The 24,089-nt window shown below is 42.4% G+C and overlaps 1 long non-coding RNA gene across 1 annotated transcript; it reads left to right on the top strand.

Moving 5' to 3' along the window:
- The first annotated feature begins 1,049 nt into the window (after nt 1-1,049).
- On the top strand, nt 1,050-23,435 carry LOC109697117 (uncharacterized). Its single transcript, XR_012442518.1, has 3 exons — nt 1,050-1,265; nt 13,940-14,051; nt 20,538-23,435. It is a non-coding gene; the product is annotated as an uncharacterized lncRNA (long non-coding RNA).
- Nucleotides 23,436-24,089: the final 654 nt, after the last annotated feature.

Genomic DNA, 24,089 nt, shown 5'->3' with positions numbered 1-24,089 from the left:
ATTGGGTGAGAACTTCAATTAAGGCAGGAAAAACTTCTCTCCATCACTAAGAACTGAGAGGGCAATGAGCTCACCTGAGACTGTGCTTCCTTTTGCTCAGGAGCAATGTCCTCTGTCTGAGCTCTTCTCCCAAGAATGGCTGCACTGTACCTCAGAGGCTGGATCTGAGAGAAAAAGGGACCAAAAAGAATCCCGTTCTGCTTTCAGCCACTCAGACTCAGCAGCTGTCCAATCCCAAGGACCTTCAGAGAGGGAAGTCAGAAGGAGCTGGGAGTGGACAGGACCAGGGAAGGGCTGGGCCCATGGAGGCCCAGGCCCCTCTCTTCTTTTTTCAGAGAATCTCCTGGACTCCACCACTGAGCCCCACCCCATGCCAGGCACTGCCTTACACTGCTTAGCGCCCCTACTTTGTAGATCAGGAAACAGGGCAGAGTGGGGCCACCTGTCCCCACTGGCACAGTCAATGAGAAGTCACAGGACTCCAAGCCCGCACCCTGAGCAGCGGCTCTAGTCTCACTGTCTTCCTTGCCACAATCTTCCTCAGCCTCAAGCTTCGCCCACCCAATTTCTCGGCCGCCTGTCAAGGAATCAATTTCCAGGTTTTTGGAGAAAATCTTTCCAGAACAGGCAAATGCTGGTTTCCCCATGCCCGGCGGGGACCGGCCCAGAAAAGGACGACCTGGTTCTGGTTCTGGTCCTGGCTCTGGCGTGGGGGGCGGGCGCCTGGCTCCCCGGGGAGGACCGCGTTTCCCACGCGTGACCGCGGCCGCGGCCGCTCCAAGCCGGCAGCGCGGGCCGGGAACGCGCCGGGACGGAGCTCAGGAGGCGGGAGGCTGCGCTGGGGCGAACCGGGACCGAGCGCCGACCGCACACGTCCAGGCGGGGTCTCGGACTTTAGAGCAGAGGAGGGCGTTGGATATGGCCGCGCCCACATACGCTCCCGGAGCTTCTCAGAACGCTTCTCCGCCTCCTCCCAAGGTCTGGGTCTGCCCGCGGCAATCCCAGCCCCGCCTGGTTTCAGTGCTCCGCCAGCAAGACCTCAGCTTGTATCCGAGCGGGCGGCGGGGGGGGAATGAAAGAGTAGCGATGACGCTAACTCTCCTGGGAAATGTAGTCCAGGTGAGGACCAACGCCTTCTGGGAAGTGTAGTTTCTCGCGTTTGTCTGTCAATAACGTTTTCATGCAGCCACAAGGCTCCTGAAGCGCTCCTGAGTTCTCACCCGCTGCTCCCTCAGCTGTGGAGCCCTGGGTTCCAGTCAGTGAAGGTAGGTTAGTCGAGGTCAGTGTCATCGCTGTGCACTCGTGTGACTGACGGTGAGGTCAGCATATGGTGCTCCAGAGCAGACACCTGTTTCCTGCAGTTCTCTGCAAAGGGATGTTGAATACCTGCTTAGTGCAGGCATCAGAGTCCCTTCTGAAATACCTTAACAGACAAAACGAATACCATTGCTCTAGGTGGAGTAGGTTTTATAAGGCAGGGAGCAGACAAGAAGTCACAGAGATAATCGCACAGCACTTTAGAGGATCCCTGTTACCGGGAAAAGCAAAGGAAGCGCAGGATTGGGGTTTCTGGGGACAATTTGGGAATGTGAGCTGGGTGGCCTGTCCGGTGAGAAGGAGCAAAGGTTCCCAGGCAGCTCGGGAAGTCGGGGCCTGGGGAGACGCATTCCAGGTACTAGGAACCAACAGACAATTTGTTTTTAAGTAAATACTTTGTTTCAAGAAAAACAAGGTTTGGCAAATACTAAAGAGCTAAAAGAAAATGGTGCCATTAAACAGAAAATTAATGATGTCATTTGATTAACTCCTTATAACAGCCCTTTGTGTTCTATATTAATCTCAGTCAGTCATTGTCACTCTCATTTTAAGGTAATAGAATATTGCACATAGCACTTGTCACCTGTCCTATTTTTCCCCCACTGAAAAATATGCCTTGGACATTGGAATTAATATTCTCTCAGTAGTGTTTCTAATAGCTTCCGTGTATTCACTGCATTTAATGTTTTAAAAGTATTTAACTAAAACTTATTTAATTTAGTTCAATATATCTAATTAAACCCCTATTGCTAGTTATTTATTTTAAGGTTCTTTTCTGCACTGTTAATATCCGTGCACCTATATCTTTGAAGATTATTTTCTTAAACTCCTTGAACTTTAATTGCTGGATCAAGGATGGGTAGAACTCTCACACATTTCTGTACACTTCCTGATTTTCTTCCTAGAAGGTTTTACAATTTATATTTCCATGAGCAGTTGCTGACTGCTCCCACCCACTCTGGATTTTCTTTTAAGGCTTGTATTTAATAGAGCAAATAGTTATCTTGTTTGAATATGTAATTTTAAGAACTTGTGAAATTAGATGTAATAAAAATGTTATCTTGTTTTTGTATATAATTTTAGTTACTTGGAAAATTAAATGTGTTACAAATTTGTTCATTATTTAGATACTTTAGATATATAGGTACCATGTCAGCTTTCCATTACTGAAATAATTACATCAGGTAATTAACTTATAGGAGGAAAGGTTTATTTTTAGGTCCCAGTTTTGGACCCCATTTTTTTTAGGCCCCATTGCTTTTGGACCTGTAGCAAGGCAGCACAACATGGTCAGGAGCTTGTGATGGAAAAAAACTGCTCAAATCATTGCTAGGATACAAGAAAAAGAGGGAAAGAGAAAGAGACCAAAGAGACCAGGGTCCTGCAATCCTCTCCCAGCCACACACCCCCAATGACAGGACTACCTCCCACCAGGCTACATCCCTCCCAATACTGCCTGAAGCTGGGGACCAGGTCTTTACTCCAGGGGGTCTTTGAAAGATATAACATTACAAACTCGTTATGGTTTGAATACGATCTGTCCTTCTCCAAAAGGCTCATGCATTGAACGCTTGGCTCCTAGCTGGTGGAGCTATTTTGGGAGGTGGTGGAAACTTTAGGAGTAGGCTTTGGTGGAGAAATTAGGTCACAGGGGGTGTGTCACTGGGGCTGCACCTTGTCCTGGGTACCTCTCTGTCTCTGCCACATGCTCTGCCTCATCACAGACCCAGAATCAATGGAGCCAAGAGCTATGGACTGAAACCTCTGACACCATGAGCCAAAACAAATCCTTCCCTGAAGTTGTTTATGCCAAGTATTTTATTGCAGTGATGAAAAATCTGACTAACACAAAACTATAGTTTGTACACTGGCCATTTCCTATTGAAGTGTTCAAATTTGAATTTTCATTTTGCAATACTATGTATACAAATTTTTTTAAAGGAATAGTCTTTTGTTACTCTGAAAATTATGCATTCATTATTTTAAGAAACCTTGCACAGTTTGTGGAATGAAGAAATATAGTAAAGAAATAAATCCAGCATTGATTCGTAAATGCTCATTTCTCACACTATTGAAAATATAGTGTCCAATACAACACATGATGACAAAGAGAAGACCCTGTAACCATCCTCCCAAGTTGAGAAGTAGACCCTCGTTAACACTCAGTACTCCCTTCTGATTTTTTAAAATTGTTTTTTGGCAGTACTGGGGTTTGAACTCAGAGCTTCACACTTGCCAGGCAGCTGCTGTACCACTTGAGCCACACCTCCACCCAGTACTTCCCTCTAAGCACAGCACCTGTCATGACTTTTGAGATAGACTTTTCTTTATGGTTTTACCACCCATTTACATATTCTTACACAAGAGTTTCACTTGTGACCAACTTTATATAATAAATCATACATCTATATTTTTGTGTCTTATTCTCCTTTTTGTTAGAGTCATCCTTCTTATTGCAGATAGTTTTATCTACTGTGGACATTTTATGTTGTTTCCAGGCTTTAGCTGCTCAGGACTCTGCTAGTAGTGATAAAACATGTCAGTGATAGAATCTGAGAGGTGGTATATGGTTTCTATAAACTTCTATCAACTTTTCTTTGTGTTTGAAATTTAAAAAATACTGGACATACTTGTGTTTACAGTTTAAGAATTGTGTTATAAATGGTCTGTGGGAAGCTCTGAAACCACATATTTCAGCAATTTGGGGATGACAGTCATTTATTTTAACAATCCTTATCCATTCTACACCATCAAATAATGTACTGCTTTTGAGGGAAGGTACAGATAACAAATCAAAGAAGATTGGTAAAACGTTGAATGTCTAAAATATTGAATGTTTATGTGCACACAAAAACACACATAAGCATACTTTTTTTTATACTTTTCAGGAAAGGGGGGGTAAAAAATATTTCAGAATGGATGTCAGCCAGCCATAATGGGCTTACTTATTGATGAGCTCTGTCTTCAGATCTCTTGAATATTCAGCCACAGGAACATGCATTGACTGATAAGATTCTTATAATTAATGTGTGACAGCAACACATTAATGATACTTGTTTTATTTCCCTCTAATACTATTTGATATTTAGTAAATGAGGCTAAGTGTACATTTTTTTAAATGTTGAGAAATGCGTTTGACTTCAAATAAGACACGGAACCTTCTCATCATCCCAGAAAGTTCCCTCAAGCTACTTCCAGTTAGATCTTGAATGGCCCCCAAAGGTCCATGTATCAAGAGCTTACAGCTTTTGGCACTATTAGAAGGTGGTGGAACTTTTTTTTCTCTTTTTTTCTTTTATTCTTTGCTGTTGTTATTGTTGCAGTACTGGGGTTTAAAGTCAGAGCTTTGTGCTCACTAGACAGGTGCTCCATGGCTTGAGCCACACTTTGAGTCTCATGGTGGAATATTTGGAAGGTGAGATATAATGGGAGGAAGGTAAGTCACTGTAGGTGAGCCTTTGAAGGGGACAAGGGGACCCTGGCCCTTTAATATCTCTTTATTTTGCCTCTTAGCTGTTATGAGTTCATCCGTTTCCTCTGCCATGTGCTTTCACCATGATGTACTGTGCTGCTATAGATTCAAAGCAACAGGGCCATCCAACCATGAACTGAAACCAGAAGTGAAAATAAACCTTGCCTCCTTATAAGTTGATTATCTCAGTATTTTTCACAGTAATTGTAAGCTGAGTAACCCACCACTGAAAACCACCCATTTAGCAGCAAACAGTATTCTGATTTCTTTCACCATAAGTTGCTTTTGTCAGTTGTAAAACCTCATAGAAATTAAATTATATAGTATATACTTTTTTGTGTCTGGCTTGTTTCACTAACATATTATTTATGAGATTCACCCATGATGTTTTATGTATTAGTAGTTCTGTCTTTTCAATTACCTTGTAGCATTTCATTGCATAAATATTCAAAAATTTGCTTATCCATCCACCTGCTAATGAACACTAAGTTTACTTCAAAGTTCTGAGTAAACCAGCTGTGAACATTAGTGTACAAGTCTTTAGTGGGCACAGATTTCATTATTCTTGGACAGATACCTAAGAGCAGAATTGCTGGTTGTGGGTTAAGCTCATTGGTCTGCTTGCGCTGCCTTAACAAAACACCACAGACTGAGTGGCTTGCAAATGAGAGATTTCTTTCTCACAGTTCTGAATGAGGGGAAGTCCAAGGTCTAGGTGCTGGCAGGTAGGTTCCATTCTGAGGCCTCCTGACTTGTAGGAAGGTGCCATCTCACTGTGTACTCACCTGAACCCCTTCTTTGTGCATATTCGGGGTACAATGAGATCTTTATAACTTTATGTTGCCTTAGCAGCCATTTTGTAAAGAACCTGGACTTTTACATACCACAGGCAGAGCTTAGACAAAGTTTCCAGTTGTCTACCTCCTTGCAGTTCCACAAGGTGGTCTATTCAGCTACCTGCCTTATATAACTGCCTCCTGGTAGCCAGCTCCTATGGGACAGCTAGTTTCAATCTACTTGACTCACCGTTTTGACAATCACATCCGATGTATTGGTTTGTTTTCAATTGCTATTATACAATTTCTGGAGCTGAGTATTTTATAATGAGAAGAGATTTATTTAACTCACAGTTTTGGGGACTAAAAATGGAAGATTGAATGGTCCCATCTGATCTGTCACTGTTGAGGGCTGAATCACAACATGGTGGAGAACTAGGATGAAAAACTGGCTTGTGTAGAAGAGGGGAGCACGGGGTGACCTTACTTTATAACAATCCAATCTTGAGAAGACAAAGTCACTCCTCAAAATCAGCATTCATCTCTTCTGAGGGCAGTGCCTCATTGACCTAATTACCTCACACTAGACCCCACCTCTGTTTTTATGTGATACTGAGGATTGAACTAAGGGTCTTGTGTTTGCTAGGCAAGTGCTCTATCAATTGAGCCAGACCCTCAGTCCTTTTTGCTTTTAGTTTGTTCTTTTTAAATAGGATTCATGATAACTGTCCGAGTGGCCTCAAACTCAAGATCCTCCTCTCTCTGCCTCTTGAGCAGCTGGGATTGTAGATGTGAGACACCATGCCTAGCTAGACCCCATCTCTTAAAGGTTCTACCACGTCAACACTGACACACTGAGGACCATACCTCTAGCACATGAACCCTTGGGGAGCAAACCACATTCAAATCATAGCACCCCACGCGGACTGGCCAAATATGCCACAGTGACCACCTCTCAGTGAGAACATGACTCCACAGAACTTGTGTCTGCCTGCTCTAAATTTACTAATTAGAACTTACTATGGCAAACCAAACTATGCTTGGGCAGTAAAAGCTTAGGTCCATAGGTATTTTATCATAGCAAGAGGAAACAGGTCAAAAAAACCCATTCCATGCCCCAGGACAGTGCAGCTCAGAACAATTGAGAAAAACGCCCAACTTGAGGCTTTTCCCTCAAGAGAAGAATGAAACATACATCCAATATGTTGGGGTGCTGCCTAGGCACTGCTTTCTGTCTTGAGCACTGACCTGGAACTGGCATTATTTTCCTTGAGGGCAGCTGAGAACAGAGATCTTTGCTGTAGCACCCAAAATTGCAGTTCCACAAAAAGACACCAGAGGGTGGAAGAAATTAAGACTGCCTAAAAATCCAAGTAATCTCTTTGTGAATTTATATTACACAAGCTAAGAACAGACTCATCTCCATCTCCAGAAAACATAAGCAAGGCCCCCAGAATCTCTACCCTGGCTGATTGAAGATGGCCTGCTGTATAAATACAATCTGCAAGACTGGGAGAGGTGAATGTTTCTTCAAATGTTCAAATTCCAACAAAAACACCAAGACATAAGAAGAAACAGAGAAACAGCCCAAATTGCTCAAGCACTCAGAGAATGAAACAGTGGTTAGCATGGGCAAGAGAGGAAATGTGGAGATGGAGGTCAAAGGACACAGAATAGCAGATGTGGAGGATGGACTTGTACAACATGAGGGTGAGTTACTCCTGTATTTTGTGTGTAGATCACAGCCTCTCTTGCCACAGGTGGGGAAATAGATAACTGTGAGATGACTGATAGGTTAGTTCATTCCACTACAGTAACTATTTTACTATACAGTTGACTCTTCGGCAATGCAGGGGTTCAGGACACCTACCCTCATCCCCCTGTAGTTGAAATTCCTAGGACAACTTTGGACTCCTCCCAAACTTAACTACTTTGACCAGAAACTAATTTGAACAGGTGATTAAGATATATTTTGTGTCATATGTATCACATATGGTGAAAGCTTCATGACAACTGTGAGATCACCTTTTACTGGGGTACACCATGTAAGAGTAGCTGCTGGTTGAAATGATTTGAAGTGGATACTCCTGACACAGGAACTTGTCATCATAGCAACAGGGATGGCACAGTATGCAGTAGAGTTTATTTTGTGCCATAACAATACTGCATCTTTACATTTTTACATTTGTTTACATTTTTCTCACCTGTCATTGAAACCACATATTGTTTATGTGGGTAAGTGTAGATAAATTTTAACTTTTATCATAGAATTGTGTATAGTTTTAAATAATAGAGTGTTATCTACATATATTTTACTCATTTGTGATGTTCCTTTTTCTTAATTTAAAAAATATTTTTTAGAAATCTTGAGAGGATTCCAAGATGGCGGCTAGAGGGAGGAAGCAGAAAGCGTGCCTCCTATAGTGAAATCTTGGAGAGATGCTGGAGACACACCCTGCAGGCAAAACCACCGAGAAGAGGCAAAAATTTGACGCCTCCACACCTCCAGCCGGCACAGAGAATCTCCACTTCACGTTAAACGGAGAAACCAGGAGGGACCCCGGGCTGCCAGTCGCCCGCACCCAGACGGCTTAGGAAGATGTGGACAAGGTGAGCTTAGCAATACCGTGGTACTTCCACAGACAACCCTGGGCCAGATCAGCATAGCCCCCTGGACAGACCGACCTCCACCCGGGGAAAAAAGAGAAACTGAGTAATAAGCAATAAGAACAATAAAGGCACATGGAAAGAGGGTGGGGCGCACTGAGTACCGAGGAGGTGGGGAAGGGAATCCTTCCCGGAACTGTAAATAAACAAGCCAGGCCTGGCCGGAGAGGCTCCAGCGAGAGCGGGGGCGTGCGCCCAGCAACCAGGAGCAGGAAAGCTTGTAAAAGTGGCGGTGGGAGAAAAACTCCACAGGAGAGGGGGGAAGACCCACTTCCCATGTGAACTGTAAACAAACACGCTGGCCTGAGAAAGCGGCTGCAGTGTCACCTCCCCCAGTGTGCTTGGAAAGGGGAAAGCTTGTAGCAGAGGCTTGCGCACAGGAGAACTCTGAGTAAACAAAGCCTAGGGGCTAGGTGAGTGTTAAACTCACTCCTGAGATCTGCATAAATAAAGCCTCCAGCAACAGCAGGCTGACAGCAGCGGGCAGACAAGCCACAGCCTCGGATACCATTCACAGAACTGTCTCCAGACTCTTTTTTTTTTTCCTCTCTCCCTACCTTTGATGAGAAAACAACCAAACTACACCTGCATGCTGAAAAACTTACTGAAACTGTATTGCATTTGAACTTGGGACACCTTGTGGGTTTTGTGTGTGTGTGTGTGTGTGTGTGCAGTTTTGTTCTACTTTATGCATCCCCTTTGATGAGACAACTACAGAACAACGTCTGAGACACCATATCCAGAATTGGAGGCTGAGACGGACACCAAAATTATTAAGACTGAAACTTCACTGCATTTGAACTTGGAGAGTTTTTTTTATTTTCTAGTTTACATTTTGTTTTATTTTATTTATATGTATATATATTTCTTTCATTTACTTATTTTTTATTTTTATTCTTATCTTTATTCTTTTTATTTGTTATTTTCAATCCTCTCTCTGTCTCTCTAATGCCTGTTCAGCTTACTGTCGATTAGTACACTAATGCTCCCTGTTTATGTCTTTGAAACTTTTTTGTTTGATTTCTTGTTTTGTTTTTTCCTACTTGTCTGTTTATTTGTTTTTTCTTTTTCTTTAACTTCTTGCTTTCCATCTCCTCTCACCCTTCCATTCTAAATATCACCATTGTTATTATTACAAGCTAGAAAATACTTAATTGCACACAGTACAGGGACAATAACAACACCAAGGACAATGACGGGAAGACAGAAAAAAACAGGGAAACCAGTTTCCCCACAGCAAAAATTTAGTACAGGAACCAGGGGGAAATGAAGAAAATAGATACTCAGATCCAGACTCCAACAAAATGAAGATAAACTATGCCAAAGAACTCAATGAAGCCCACAAGAATAATTTAAAAGAAGACGTACTACAGGTACTCAATGAGAATTTTATAGAGATGATACTGGATATGGTCAACCAAAATGTACAGGAGACACTCAAGAAATTCCAAGACAACAAAAATAGAGAATTTGAAAAAGCAAAAGAAGAAATAAAGGAAACCATAGAAGCACTGTATAAACACCAAAGTGAAACAGAGAACACGATGAATAAACAGATAAATGAACCCAGGACAAAAACAGACAACATTAAAGAGGAAACCACCCAGGATATGGAAAACCTCAGAAAAAAAGAATGAAACAGAATTGCAAAACAAAACGGAAGGCCAATCAGCAGAATAGAACAAACAGAAGACAGAATCTCAGAACTTGAAGATGAAATGGTAATTAAAGGAAAAACCAAAGAACTATTAATTAAAAAACTGAAGACCTGTGAAAAGAAAATGCAAGAACTCACCAACTCCATCAAAAGACCAAACTTGAGAATCATGGGCATCAAAGAAGGAGAAGAGGTGTAAGCGAAGGGAATGCGTAATACATTCAACAAAATAATAACAGAAAATTTCCCAAATCTAGAGAAAGATATTCCCATACAGATGCAAGAGGCCTCCAGGACACTAAACAGACCAGATCAAAATAGAACTACCCATGACATATCATCATTAAAACAACAAGTTCAGAAACTAGGGAAAGAATATTGAAGGCTGTAAGAGGGAAAAAACAAATAACATACAAAGGTAAACCCATCAAAATCACAGCAGACTTCTCCACAGAAACAGCAATGGGATTGGACTTTGAGCACATGATAAAAGCGAGAGCACACAAGGGAGGGGTGAGGATAGGTAAGACACCTAAAAAATTAGCTAGCGTTTGTTGCCCTTAATGCAGAGAAACTAAAGCAGATACCTTAAAGCAACTGAGGCCAATAGGAAAAGGGGACCAGGAACTAGAGAAAAGGTGAGATCAAAAAGAATTAACCTAGAAGGTAACACCCACACACAGGAAATCAATGTGAGTCAATGCCCTGTATATCTATCCCTATCTCAACCAGCAAAAACCCTTGTTCCTTCCTATTATGGCTTATACTCTCTCTTCAACAAAATTAGAAATAAGGGCAAAATAGTTTCTGCTGAGTATTGAGGAGGTCGGGGGGAGAGGGAGGGAGTGGCGTGGGTGGTAAGGGAGGGGGTGGGGGCAGGGGGGAGAAATGACCCTAGCCTTGTATGCACATATGAATAATAAAACAAAAAATATTTTTAGGCTTTGCTTTTTCAGATTGCTACAAATCTCAAAGAAAAAATTTTTTTCCTGATGTAACTGGAACAAGATAACTCAATCCTAGTTGTTCAAAGGTCAAGTGTATTCCATGATCTTATATCTATAATCTAAGAACTCAAAGAAGCAGACAACAGTGTTGGTTACCAGTTTTGGGGTAAAGTGGGTTGGGAGAAATGATGAGTAAGTTCTGTGGATCTAATGTGCAGAATGGGAACTATAGCTAATAATACTATGGTGTAACCTTAAAATTTGCTATAAGACTACATATTAAGTATTCTTGCCACACATGTGGTAACTATGTGAAAAGAGGGAGATATTAACTTGTCTATAGCAATCAATTGGCTCCATATATATTTTGTTTATTCATGATGGGCGCTTGGTTTGTTTCCACCTTTTGACTATTATGAATAATACTGTTATAGACATGGTGTGCAAACATCTGTTTGAAGCTGTGCATTTAATTCTTTTTGGGTATAACAATCAGCAGAGCTACTGGGTATGTGGTAATTGCTATAATTTGGATCTGGAATGTCCTCCAAAGGCCTATGTCTTAAAAGCTTGTTTCCCAGAGTGGAGGATGCTTTTGGAAAGTGGTGGAATATTTGGGGGGGGATGGAACTCAGAGCCTCACACTTTGCTTGGCAGGCACTCTACCACTTGAGCCATGCCCATATTCCTTTTTTGCTTTACTGGTTTAACAGGTAGGGTCTTGTGTTTTTGTCTGGAGCCAGTCTCAGACCTCCATTCTCTTGTTTAGTTTATATCTTCCATGTAGCTGGGATGGCAGGCACACAGCATGACACCCAACTTGTTGGTCAAGATGGGGTCTTGCTAATTTTTTTCCCAGGCTTGCCTCAAACTACAATCCTCCTGACCTCTGCTTCCTGAATGGCTGGATTATAGGCATGAGCCACCAACATCAGCCTCTATTTAACTTTTTAAGGAGTAATCAAAATTTCTACAGTAGTTGCATAATTTTCCATTCCCACCTGCAATGCCCAAGGGTTCCAATTTCCTTACATCCTCAGTAATATTTGGTATTTTTTGTTGTTTGGTTTTTTTTTATAAAAACCATCCTAGTGAGTACAAAATGATATCTCACTGTAGTTCTGATTTGCTCTTCCCTAATAACTAGTAATGCTGAGTATTTTCATGTACTTATTGACTGAATAGCTTTACACAAATGTGTGTTCATGTTCTTTGCCCATTTGTGGATTGAGTTGTTTGTTTCATGTTGTTGAATTGTAGGAGTTCTTTGTATGTTCTGGATATTAGTTACTTGCCAGCTGTAAGTAACTAATTTACACATATGACACTCATTCTTTGGGTTTTATTTTTCACTTTCCTGGTAGTGTTACTTTATGCATACATTTTAATTTTGGTGAAACCATTATATTTATTTTTCTCTTGAAAAAATATTATACCTAGGAAACCTTCTTACCCACCCAGTATCATGAAGCTATTCCTCCTACATCTTTTTCCAAGAGTTCTATGATTTTAGATCTTAAATTTAGGTCTTTGATTCATTTTTAGTTAATTTTTATATCTGGTATACAAGGGTCAAGCCTCATTCTTTGCCATGTGACTATTCAGTTTCCCAAAACAACTTATTGAAAAGACTGTTCTCTCTCCCCATTCAATAACCTTGAAACCCTTGTCAAAAATGAAGTATGTGTGTGTGTATGTGTGTGTGCATTTGTGTGTGTGTGTGCGTGTTTGTGTGTGTGTGTGTGTGTGTGTGTGTGTGTGTGTGTCTACTTCTGGGAATGCTATTCCACTGATCTATATGCCTATTCTTATGTCAATACCATACCAGTTTGATTCCTGGAGTTTTGTAGTAACTTTTGAAATTAGGAAGTTTGAGTATTCCAACTTAGATCTTCTTTTTCAAGATTATTTTGGCTATTCAGGGCCCTTACAATTCCATATGAATTTGAGGATTGACTTTTCTATTTCTACAATCAGGCTATTTGAATTTTGATAGGGAACGCATTGACTTTATAAATCTCTTTGGATAATATTTTCTTCTTCATAGTATTAAACCTCCCAGTTCATGAATACAAGATATCATTCCATTTAAGCCTTTAAATTTTAAGCAATGTTTTGTAGTTTACAGTGTACAAATCTTTTACTCCTTCATTTAAATTCATTGCTAATCTTTTTATTCTTTTTGGAAATAGATTAGTATTCTTAATTTTTTTGTTCATTGCTAGTGTATAGAAACCCAACTAGGTTTTTGCATTGGTTGTTGGTGGGACGGGGTTTGAATTCAGGGCTTCGCTCTTACAAATCATGCCTTCTACTGCTTGAGCCACATCTCCAGTCCATTTTGCTTTGTTTATTTTGGAGATGGAGTCTTGAGAACTATTTTCCCAGACTGGTCTTGACCTGCAATCCTCCTCCGGATCTTAGCATTCCAAGTAACTAGAATTACAGGTGTGACCCACTGGTGCTTGGCTGCAACTACTATTTGAATGTTGATTTTGTATCATGCAAATTTGCTGAATTCGTCTATCAGTTCAGACACTTTTTCTGTGTGTGGAATCTTTAGGATTTTCTGTGAACAGAACTAATCTTACTTCTTAGTTTCTAATTTGGATATCTTTCTTTTTCTTGACTAGTTTCTTGGCCTTGACTAAAATTTTCAATGGTGTGTTGAACAGAAGTGGTGTGAGTGGCATCTCTGTCTTGTTCCTGGTTCACAACATGGACCTCTTTATGGTGTCTACCTTTTTTTCTTTAGTGTTTTCAGGGTGTACATGAGCAACTACTTTCATGTGGTGACAAAGGTCTTACTCAGTGACAGACGTTGTGATTGTCTTCATTCCTGCTTGTGTGAATGCCTGACATTTTTCTGATCTGATTCCCTTTAGGCAGTCAGGACAGGTCATGCCTTGATGATACAACTGAGGTTCCAGGCAGACTCCCAACTGACTCTCAAAAGGCTAACAGCAAGGGCTCAGGGTATGGTTCAAGTGGTAGAGCACCTGCCCAACAAGTTTGAGGGCCTGGGTTCAAACCCCAGCACCACCACAGTACTAAATTACCAACATTTTTTGATGTTTCATCTTTCCCTGCTGCCACCCAAAAGGCTACCAGAAGAATCTCGCCAGACAAAAACTTCATGTGGTGATGAATGTAGGTTCCTCATGTAATAGCAAAGCCCAGCTCAGGTCTGGTGGAAGATACCATGACAACTGCTGGTAAGTTCTTTTTCATTTTAATTTTTCATTTTCATTCATCTGCAGAGATTTTCTAATATCCTTTATGATTTCTTTTTAAATCCCCTGGCTGTTGAAGAATGTGCTGTTGTGTCACCCCTGAGAAAAACAGTGTCAGCACCGAGTAACTTGTCCCTGAAACACCCCCTTTCCATTCCCTGAGACTCCTGCCAAGTCAAGGGGACAGTGACAGTGGGCCAAGACTGGAACGCTGAGATAAGGGCCACCTGGAGGGCTCTGACTCCCTGTCATGCACATGAGAGTGAGAGCAAACTAGTGTCATCTAGAAGAGCTCTGCCTCCTGCTCACCTGCTAAGTCAGCTATTCCTGGGAAGTGCTGGTCACACAAGCACAGAGCAGCTGAGCTGATGTGTCACAGCTGTGTAATCTAACCCTTAACCCCTCTCCCTGAGGTAATCAGGGGTCATAAAGGAGCACAGTGGAGAGGACAACACTCCTGGTCCATCTGGACATTACTGGTCCTCAAATAATATGGTGGCAAGGATATGTATTACTGGTGAAGCACCACAAGTGACAAGTTGTTACTTGTCCACCTGTGGTCACCACTGGACTTTAGCGGCTCTGTGGAGGTTGGTGCTGCTCCACCCAACCTCCCTGCTTTCCACCGATAGCTTCCCTGTCACTAAGTTTCAGTAAATCTTGTATCTCAGAGTGTTTTCTTCCATCTCTTGGCAACCTACCCCACTGCCCTGCCGAGGTAGGCTATGGGTGAGAAAATTGTTTAACTTCCATATATTATTAATTTTTCTTTCTGGTTTCTTCATTTTATGATTAGAAAAAAATACATTAAGTGATTTTTAATCTTTTATTCAACTGGTTCAAGCTCACTTTGTGGCCTCATATATGGTCTATCCTGGCAGTCCAACGCACACTTGAGGATGTGCATTCTGCTGCTGTTGGATTGAGTGTTCTGTAGAGAGCATAGGTCTAATTGCTCTACAGTGCTGCTAAGTCATCTCTTTCCTTTTTCGTTTCTCTGATTGTTTTATCCATCACTGAATATGACATGTTGATGTCTCCAGCTATTATACAAAACTGCCTATTTCTCCTTTCAGTTCTTTCACATTTTGCTTCATATATTTTGGTATTCTATTGTAATGTTCATATACATTTATGCCTTTTTATACTTTCTTGCCAGCTGAGCCTTTTCTAAATATTTAATCTACTTGCTTTTCATCTTTTTTTACTTAAAACATATTTTTCTGACAATAATACACCCACTCCATCTCTCTGTTAGTTACTATTTGCATGGAATACCTTTTTCCATCTTTACACTTTCAACTTCAGGTGAATTTCTTATAGATATAGATATACACTTTTTAGGGGAGGATCTCACTATATTGCTGAGGCTGGTTTTAAAATTGTGAACTCAAGTGATCCTCCCACATCAGCCTCCCAAGTAACTGGGACTACAGATGTATGCTACCATAACTTATTTAACTGCTTTACTTTAAAAGTAATTATTGTAGCTGGGTATATTGGTGCACACCTATAACCCCTGCTACTGAGGAGAGGGAGATTGGGAGGATTGTGGTTCAAGGCCAGCCTTGAGGGTTGAGGGTAAGCAGTTAATGATGGTGTTTTACAGTGCCATAAGGAGATTAGATGGAACTGTTGTATACCGTGGACAGTGCAGCTAATGCCCTGTCGTGCTGGTTGTCTCAGCATCAGGTGTGTGGCCATTGCCTCATTGAATTTTCTGTCTACTAGAGATTCATGGATCTCATGTGGGTTGTAACCCAGGTGAGAATGGAACATGTACCATTGTTTGTATAATGTCTCAATGGAAGGACTCAGGGAATTTTGTTCACCAAGGCTGAAACTGGGGTGTCCTTGATGTGCTCCAGAGGAGGCCTATCCTGGGGTTGTTGTTAAGCAGTTTAATTATGAAGTTTTGAAAATCCTTAAAAGAGATAGGATGGTAGGCCACACCTTGTTTGCAAGACATACTGTCACATAATGTGGATAGGACAGCCAACATCTTGACATGTTTGTTGCCTCAGCATGAGAAATGTTTTGATTGCCTCATTGTATTTTGTGTCTAATAGAGACTCACATCTGATGGGTTTATAATCCAGGTCAGACATAGAGGCCTGGATTGTAGGGTCAATGTAATTTGGGAAATTTCTCAATAGAAAGACTGGGTGAACTTTCCTCACCTTGGATCAGCCATGGGTGCTCCATTGCACCCCAGAGTGGGCTTCTCTGTAGGACAGAGGGTGAGCAGTTGAATGATGGTGTTTTTCAGTTTCGTAGAGAGGTAAGTTGGAGGGGCATACTTTTTGGTGCAGTACCAGCTGTTTAAGCATGAGGGTTGTGGCCATTGCCTTATTGAATCTTCTGGATAATAGAGACTCGCAGATCTCACATGGGTTTTGAGCCAGGTCAGGCATGGAGGCAAGGATTGTAGGGTCCTGGTGTTTGGGAAGTGTCTGGATAAAAGGACTCAGTGATCATTGCCCCCATGGCTAAGCCACAGATGTCCTATGAAGTGCTCTAGAGTGTGCCTCATTCTAGGACTGAGGGCAAATAGTTGAATGATGATGTTTTTCAATTCCATAGAGAGGGCTGGGATGTAGCTCAGTAGTACAGCGCTTGCCTAGCATGTGTGAGGCCCTGGGTTCGAGCCCAGCACCAAAAAAGAAAGGACAAAAAAAAAAACCTCTCCTCAATTCCATAGAGAGGTCAGATGGTAGATCATACTTTGGGTGCAGGACCTGCTGGCAAATAATGTGGATGGTGCAGCTATGCCCTGGCATGTGTGCCACCTAAGTATGAGGTATGTGTGCCTCAGTAATTTTCTAATGGAGACTAGCAGATCTCATGAGTTTTAACCCTTACCGGACATGTAGACCAGGTTGCAGGGTCCAGGTGTTTAGGCAGTTTTCAAAACATAGACTGAGTGAACTTTCTTGAAGCCCTTGGTTGAGCCACATGTGCTCAGAATGAGCGTCTCCCTTGGACCGAGGGTAAGCAGTTGAATGATGACGCGTTTCAATTCCGTAGAGGGGTAAGGTGATAGGTCATACCATGGTGCAGGACCTGCTGCTGCACAACACGAACAGTGCAGCTAACCGGCATGTCTGCTGTCTCATCACGAGGTATGCGGCCATGCCTTAATAATTTTCTGTCTAACAGAGACTTTCCGATCTCGCACGGGTTACAACCCAGATCACAAATGGAGGCCAGGTTGTATAGTACAGGTGTCAGGCGAAGTCTCTATAGTAGGACTCTGGGAACTTTCCTCAGCTTGGCTGAGATTCACTTTTCCCATGATGTGCTCCCAAGTGGGCCTCTCACTAGGGTTGAGGGTAAACAGTTGAATGATGGTGTTTCTCGCTTCCATAGACAAGATGTTAGGTCGTAACTTGGATGCCAGATCTGTGACCATAATGGTGACAGTACAGCAACTCCCTGACGTGTCTTCAGTTTGATCATGAGGTATGTGGCCATTGCCTCTTTGAAAATTTTGTTGAATAGAGACTTGAGATCTCACAAGGATTGGAACCCCAGTCAGATACGGAATCCAGAACTGCAGGGTTTGAGTGTTTAGAGAATGTCTTGATAGAGAGACTACCCAGAGGTAGGCAGGGGGAGCTTTTCAGGCTTGCGTCTTGGTGCCAAAGAAAGGCACCTTTAAGCAGGGAGAGTTGGGAGGGCTCAGAGGCCCTGGTGGTGCTCAGGACAGAAGGCTCGTTGTCTTGCTGAGGAGTCTTGTGAGGAAGGAGTGAGACATGGGCAGTAACATTCATCTGTGTGATTTGTTCCTTTTCAACAGCCATCCCAAGCTTGAGTTGAAGCATGAAAGATGGGCCTGAATGAGCCTTAGACCAGTCTGAATGAGATTCAGTCCAGTTACCCAGCTGTTCTGTTGGAGGTCCCATTTGGTCCCCTGTGTGGTTTGTTGAGCTGAAACAATGCACCAGGCATGCAAACAGAGAGCACTGTCTGTCTCCCCATTCCTCCAACTACTTTTTCCTCAGTGAGAGGAAGCTGGGGAGGGAAAATGAGGAAGGGAAGAGAGGAGCCTAGAAACTTGCATACTACTCTGAGGGACATAGAAGACAGTATGTGGCAGCTGATATGCTATGGGGTTGGTGCCACCTGTGGGCACAAGAGATAAAGACACCACTACCTGGACCAGGCTGGGCTGTTCCACCCTGGGTAGCAGCACCTGTAACAAAGGTTAGAGACGTGAACTATGAGACTCGAATGTAAGTCTTCGTGCTGGTACTTTCTCAACATACATTTAGTTGTCTTAGGCAACTAAGTCAAGTCACCTGTAAAATGGGAATGATCGTAGTACCTCCTGTCACAGGCCTGCTTAGAGCAGCCTCACTCTGCCTCTGGTGGTAGGGGTAGTATCTCACACAGACAGACACACAGACAGAGCTGCAATCTTCCCCATTCATGATTCTGCCCTGACCTAATTACCTGAAAGGAGCTCTTTCAGGAAACTTCTTCCTATCTTAAAATAGTAGTACAACTTACCATAGCCAGACCTCTCAGGCATGAGGCCCAAACACTGACATGATTTATAACATCCTGCAGAATTTCCATATTGCTCCCACAGGAAGGAGCAAGAACGTCACACGTAAATGATTAATGTATTAAATTAAAAATATCCTCAACCTCCCACGCTTCAGACAAGAGCAATTCATTCCCCAAACACAGTAATAATCTCAGAATCTCTTTATTACTGCAGCTTGGGACTTTTGTGACTATACCTCTTACTTAAGGATGTGTTTATCTGCCTTTCACCCTGGCAATGATGTCTCCCAAAGAAAATGGGCCTTTGTGATATGTATTCAAATGTTCTCACTTGAAGGTTTTGCAATCTTAGAATGAGTGTGTTTGCCAGGGTATATTAATTCCAACTTACTTTTAGTGTGCAGATTAACACAAAAGGATGAGGGAGATCAAGGCCAATGCAAAACAATTGTGTCCTTGCCGCGTCACTGACAGAAAGCAGTAGTCTTTACTTTACCGTGACAAAGCCCCAGAACTTCAGAGACCCCGTGTGGACGCCTCCCTGCCCAGGGTTCTCCTCAGTCACTTCCTGGTAGGAAGCTGGCTCCAGAGCGCTGGCACCAGGAGCAGCCACAGCTTCTGCCCATGGGGAACAGGGATGGGCAGGAGCTCACTCAGAGCCTGGGCCTCACTCAGAAACGATGGTCCAGTCCTGGAGGCAAGGCGGGGAGCACCCACCCAACTCAGTGGTGATCTTAACAAATTCCTCATGCCACTTTTCTTCCTCAGCAAAAGATCAGTTCCCAGCAAAACAGGCTTCGTGGCAAAGCTGACCGGTGCCCTGGGCTTTGCTTGGGTGTTGCAGCCCCCTCTGTGCGGGATGCTGAGCCAGGGAGACAGGGCCCCTCTGGTCCTACCCTGGCCCAGGTGCCCAGTACCATCTGCTGCTCCATCCATTGCTGCTGGCCTGGTCGTGCGCCTTACAACAGGAAGCTCAGGGCGTCACGGCAGCCCCCATCCCCGTGAGTCCAAATTCCTGAATGCAGCTCATGGCCACATGCGTACACAGGAGCGCTGTGCTCGCCTCTGAGTTTCCTCTCTTGCCGCATTATCCCCTCCCCCCATGCTCCAGCCCCATAAACTCGATTTCCCAGCACACCTGCCCCCATGACTTCCTGCCATGGCGCGTTGTTCCCTCTGCTGAAAATGCTCTTCTGGCTGGGACTGTCTGGAGGGAGAGTGGGGAAGGAACTATTCAAGTTATCAAGTATGGACAACTTCTCAAGGTGCTGGCAGGGAGGAAAATGGGGCAGAGCTGGGGAGAGTAGTTGGGGTGAAAAGAGTGGCCTTTAAGTTTTTTAAGAGAGGAGAAGGCAAAAACTTGTGGAGGCTGACAGGAAAGGTCCAGTACAAAGGGGAAACTGGCAAGAGGTGAGAGAGCTGTGTTAGAGCTGTGCCTGGGAAGGATCTAGGAGTGAGGCTGGATTGGACTGGGTAGGACACTCAAAACTGGACATTTTTTAGGAGATGGGAAGGAGAATGATCAGGAAGAGGCAACAAGAGTGGCAGGGGACTCCTGCCCCACCCCCCAGCCCAGTGGTAGGAAGAGAAAGAGGCTGCCCCCAGAAGCTTTAGGAGAAGCCCTGGCTTCAGGAGAAAGAGGAGTCTTCCACTGGACACTTTGCTGATGACTGAACATGAGCTCCAGAAGACACAAGGGGAAACAGTTCAGACACAATGGTGCTCACCTTCTGTTTAATTTTATTTTATGAAATTGCTAGAGTTCTTCAGAGTGGCAATGTTATCTCACATTCCTTCCATATCCTCACCAACACTTGGAATTTTATATCATTTTGATTATAGCCAGTCTAGCAGGGTTAAAGTGATAGCTCATTGGGTTTGAATTTGTATGTCCCTTAATGGTAGTGACATCTTTTCCATCTTCCTACTGTTAATTCACGTGTCTTCTGTGAACAGGGCGCTTAGGACCTGGAAGGCATGGTTCAGACCATCTTCTGAGACCCTTCTCAGCATGAGAAACATAGAAACCACAGTGACCCCTGTACTTACAGAAGTTCCATGGGCTGGAAAGCAAAGTCTTCTAACCACTCCCCCTTGACCTATTTAAAGTCTTTGACTCTATGAGGTTAAGATATGGGACACATTGCTGGTTCTCAGCCATTCTTTCCCATGTACCACCTTTTTTCTTGGCTATAAGCCAGGCAGCAATCTTATGAGACTCAAGTGTCCTCACCATGCATCATCTCACAGGTTAGAGGAGCAGGCAAGGCAGGCTGCTCCCTGTTTGTGTGAACTGACTGCCTCCCTAACCTGTTGCCTTGGTTTACTCATGCCTTTTATTTCCCTCCCCTGACTGTGGAAATAATATGTGAATAACACAGAAAGAACACAGAAATAATACAGAAAGAGCACAATTAAAGCTCATGTATCCCTCAAACCACTTAGCAGCACTGGTACTCACAGTTAGGGAGTTTCCTTCTGGCTCTAACTTCACATCATGATTCCACACTGCCTGTGTAATAAAAAGAAATTTTTATAAAAAGAAAGTCAAATTTATAGTCACTTTAAAGTTATTGTTGAAATTTTGGAACATTGATAAAAAGATGTAAATGTCACGTGGTTATTTTCTTCTGTTCCTTTTCATTCTTCACATGTATACTTGGCTTTTACTTTTATCCAATGGTACCCAAAGTTTTTACTTATTTATCATATATTTGCTTTTGCCTTAATGCACATGCTTTTTCCATGCTGCTGTAAATTATATGTAAACATATTTTAACTTGATGTGTGGTATTTCTTGGAATTATAATTCTTTACTCTTTCTTCTAGTCTCAGACACTTAGCTCTATTTTCTAATTTTTGGCGATAATCTCTAGGTAATGCATAAAAAGTATTAGTCACTCAGGGACCAATCTTCAAGAAAGAGTTCCAGAATGTGAGGACCTGATCAAATTTAAGATTGATGTGGTCAAATTTAAGCTGTGTTCTGGAACAGCTGGAGAGTGGTGCTGGAGCATCATAGGACAACTACCTGACGTCAACCTCAGCATTATAAGCGGTCACTGCTGCCTCATTTACCTGGAGCAGTGATTATTGATAACTAGATAGAATTCTTTGTACCAAGGCTCAACACTATTTGCACTTAAAAATATGCATACAAGCTTGTCAGAAAACAGGTTGAAAAAAGAGCCATCAATAACAATTCTTGGTATATGAGTATCTTACTAGTATATAAGTGAAATCCATTTTGACAGGTTAGAGCAAGTGTTAGACTGTATTTTCAAAGTATTTCTCCCTCAAAAATAAAGATTTTAATATACCAGTTTGTTAACTCAAATTTCTTGAAGATTCAAAATCAAGTGGGTTTCATTTAAATTTTCATGTATCTATATTATATTAAAAACAATTTGTCACATTAATGAAATGAGACACTTTTGCCTTCTCATTTCCCACCACTGCGAAGCTGAAGAAGCCTAGGAAAAACCAAAAAATAAAACCCACTTTTAGAAATCTGAGTCTTACTGGGTGAAAGCATTTGAGAATGGAACTCTAAGAATAAGGAAGTAGCATTTTCATTGAGTAGATTCAAGGTGATCTCATGGAATTTGAGTGCAAGTTTGTAGCTGGATAGGTGACAATCACATTTCATGCATATGAAATATCTTAACACTTTTTGTACAGGTATAAGTTTGTAAGACTTAAAAAGTCTTGAGTCCCAAATAACTAAAGTATAAGGAAGACTTCATGCTTATTAACATAGCCAGAAATGTCTCTGTGTTGGATACTATTTGAATTTCAGGCCCTGTCCTAATCCTATTTTGAGGACAGTAATCCTGTGGAGTACACACATAAGGAACATGACCATGGGTTAGGAAGTCATCCAAGGTGTCATACCAATAAGTGGGAACCTGACTCAGATCTCCCCCAATCCAGCATGGCCCCACAGACCCTGCAGCTGACACAGGTGGGGTGCTCTCAAGGATTTGAGCTATGAGGTCTGAGCTGCTCTGCACTGAGAGTTCCAAGGAGGAATCCATTGTTAAATTGCTTCCCATCATCCAAGGACTCATGGCAGCCTCATCCATACAAAGACAAGAAACAGCATGTAATTATAGCACAATGAATCTACATAATTATTTAGAAGGGACAAGTAACTGTAGGACTGTGAGTCGTGGGAAGCCTGAACAGAGGCAGCTGGGTGGCTGAGTCAGCCAAGGTCATGGTGATAAGCAGTGTGTCATAGCCCTCTCTCCACAGCAACAGTGTAGACAGGAAGCAGAAAGTCAAACCTAATAGTCCATCTTTTCTAAAATACTTTAAAATGAATCATGCATGGCCACCCATGTCCTTTAAGTGTCCCTGTCACAGCTCATCTTCAGTACAAACGTTATGCAAATGTCAGGCAGCATACCATTTTTTTCATTACCACCACAGCTTGTCTTAACTCCTTTTCAAAGTGTGAAGAACCCTCACTGAAGGTCGTCTGAGGGAAGAGGATGGAGATGGCATCTCCTGTTCACAGTGGAAATCATGACATCCCCGTACCCATCGCGTTCAGTTCCCACCTGGGCTCTAGGGGCACATCATGATCCTCCATTCAGTGAGACTCAGTCGGAACTGATATTGAGTAATTGAAGTCTATGCTGTATTTGAATCAAAAGACTTCATGTATTGAAATAACACTTTTGAAATGAGTGATACACCTTTTTGTTTGAATACACAGAATGGATTTTATGTGGTTTCATGTCTCAGAGTTTGTTCTGTTTGCTTTTAACACCCATTGTTTCCATTGTGTCTTTAATTCATGCCCTTGTGCTCCTTGTACAATTAAAAATTAATAAAATCAAGCATATCAAGATGACCAGTTGTGTTTTCCTTGGTGTGCATTATGTATTTGGTATTAAGTGTTGAATAATAAAAGACAGACAAGGAGTGATTGTGAAAACATGAAAAATATCTCTATATAGTTTGTATATGCAGATGCAGTTCTGAAATGTTTTGAGTTAACTTATTTGGAAACCCCCTCCCAAATTATGAAACGATTATTTTCTTTTCTCATTGCTTTGATAAGCTGAATTAAGGTGAATTGAGTTTGGCCATGAGTTATTTCTTCAAACATGAATATTCACCATACTGACTGGACGAGAGGCAGCATGCGTATTACTTTCCCCCATCACTGGTGAATCACTAATTATGAGTAGTGGTGATGCCGCTGTTTTGGGAGGAAACTGAGCATTTGTGCAGATCCAATCACACCCAGGTACTGTTTTCAGAAAGTGCCAGATCTCAGAAGTGCCACTGGGAATCTCTCTGGGAGGCTGGCATCCTACTAGGAAGAGCTCGTGGTGATGACGGCTGAGGAAACGCTACAGGACAGGACCTCAGGAACTCAATGATGTTATCTCAGTGAAAATTCCCCATCTCAGGAGTAGAATTGCATATATTCCAAGCCCACAGGTGAGGCCTAAGCCAGATATCAGGCTGTCAATTCAACCTGAGAAAGAGAGT

The sequence above is a fragment of the Castor canadensis genome, chromosome 16, assembly GCF_047511655.1.
Source record: "Castor canadensis chromosome 16, mCasCan1.hap1v2, whole genome shotgun sequence".
In the NCBI taxonomy this organism is placed as follows: Eukaryota; Metazoa; Chordata; class Mammalia; order Rodentia; family Castoridae; genus Castor; species Castor canadensis.
This window is presented reverse-complemented; position numbering and strand designations above follow the sequence as displayed.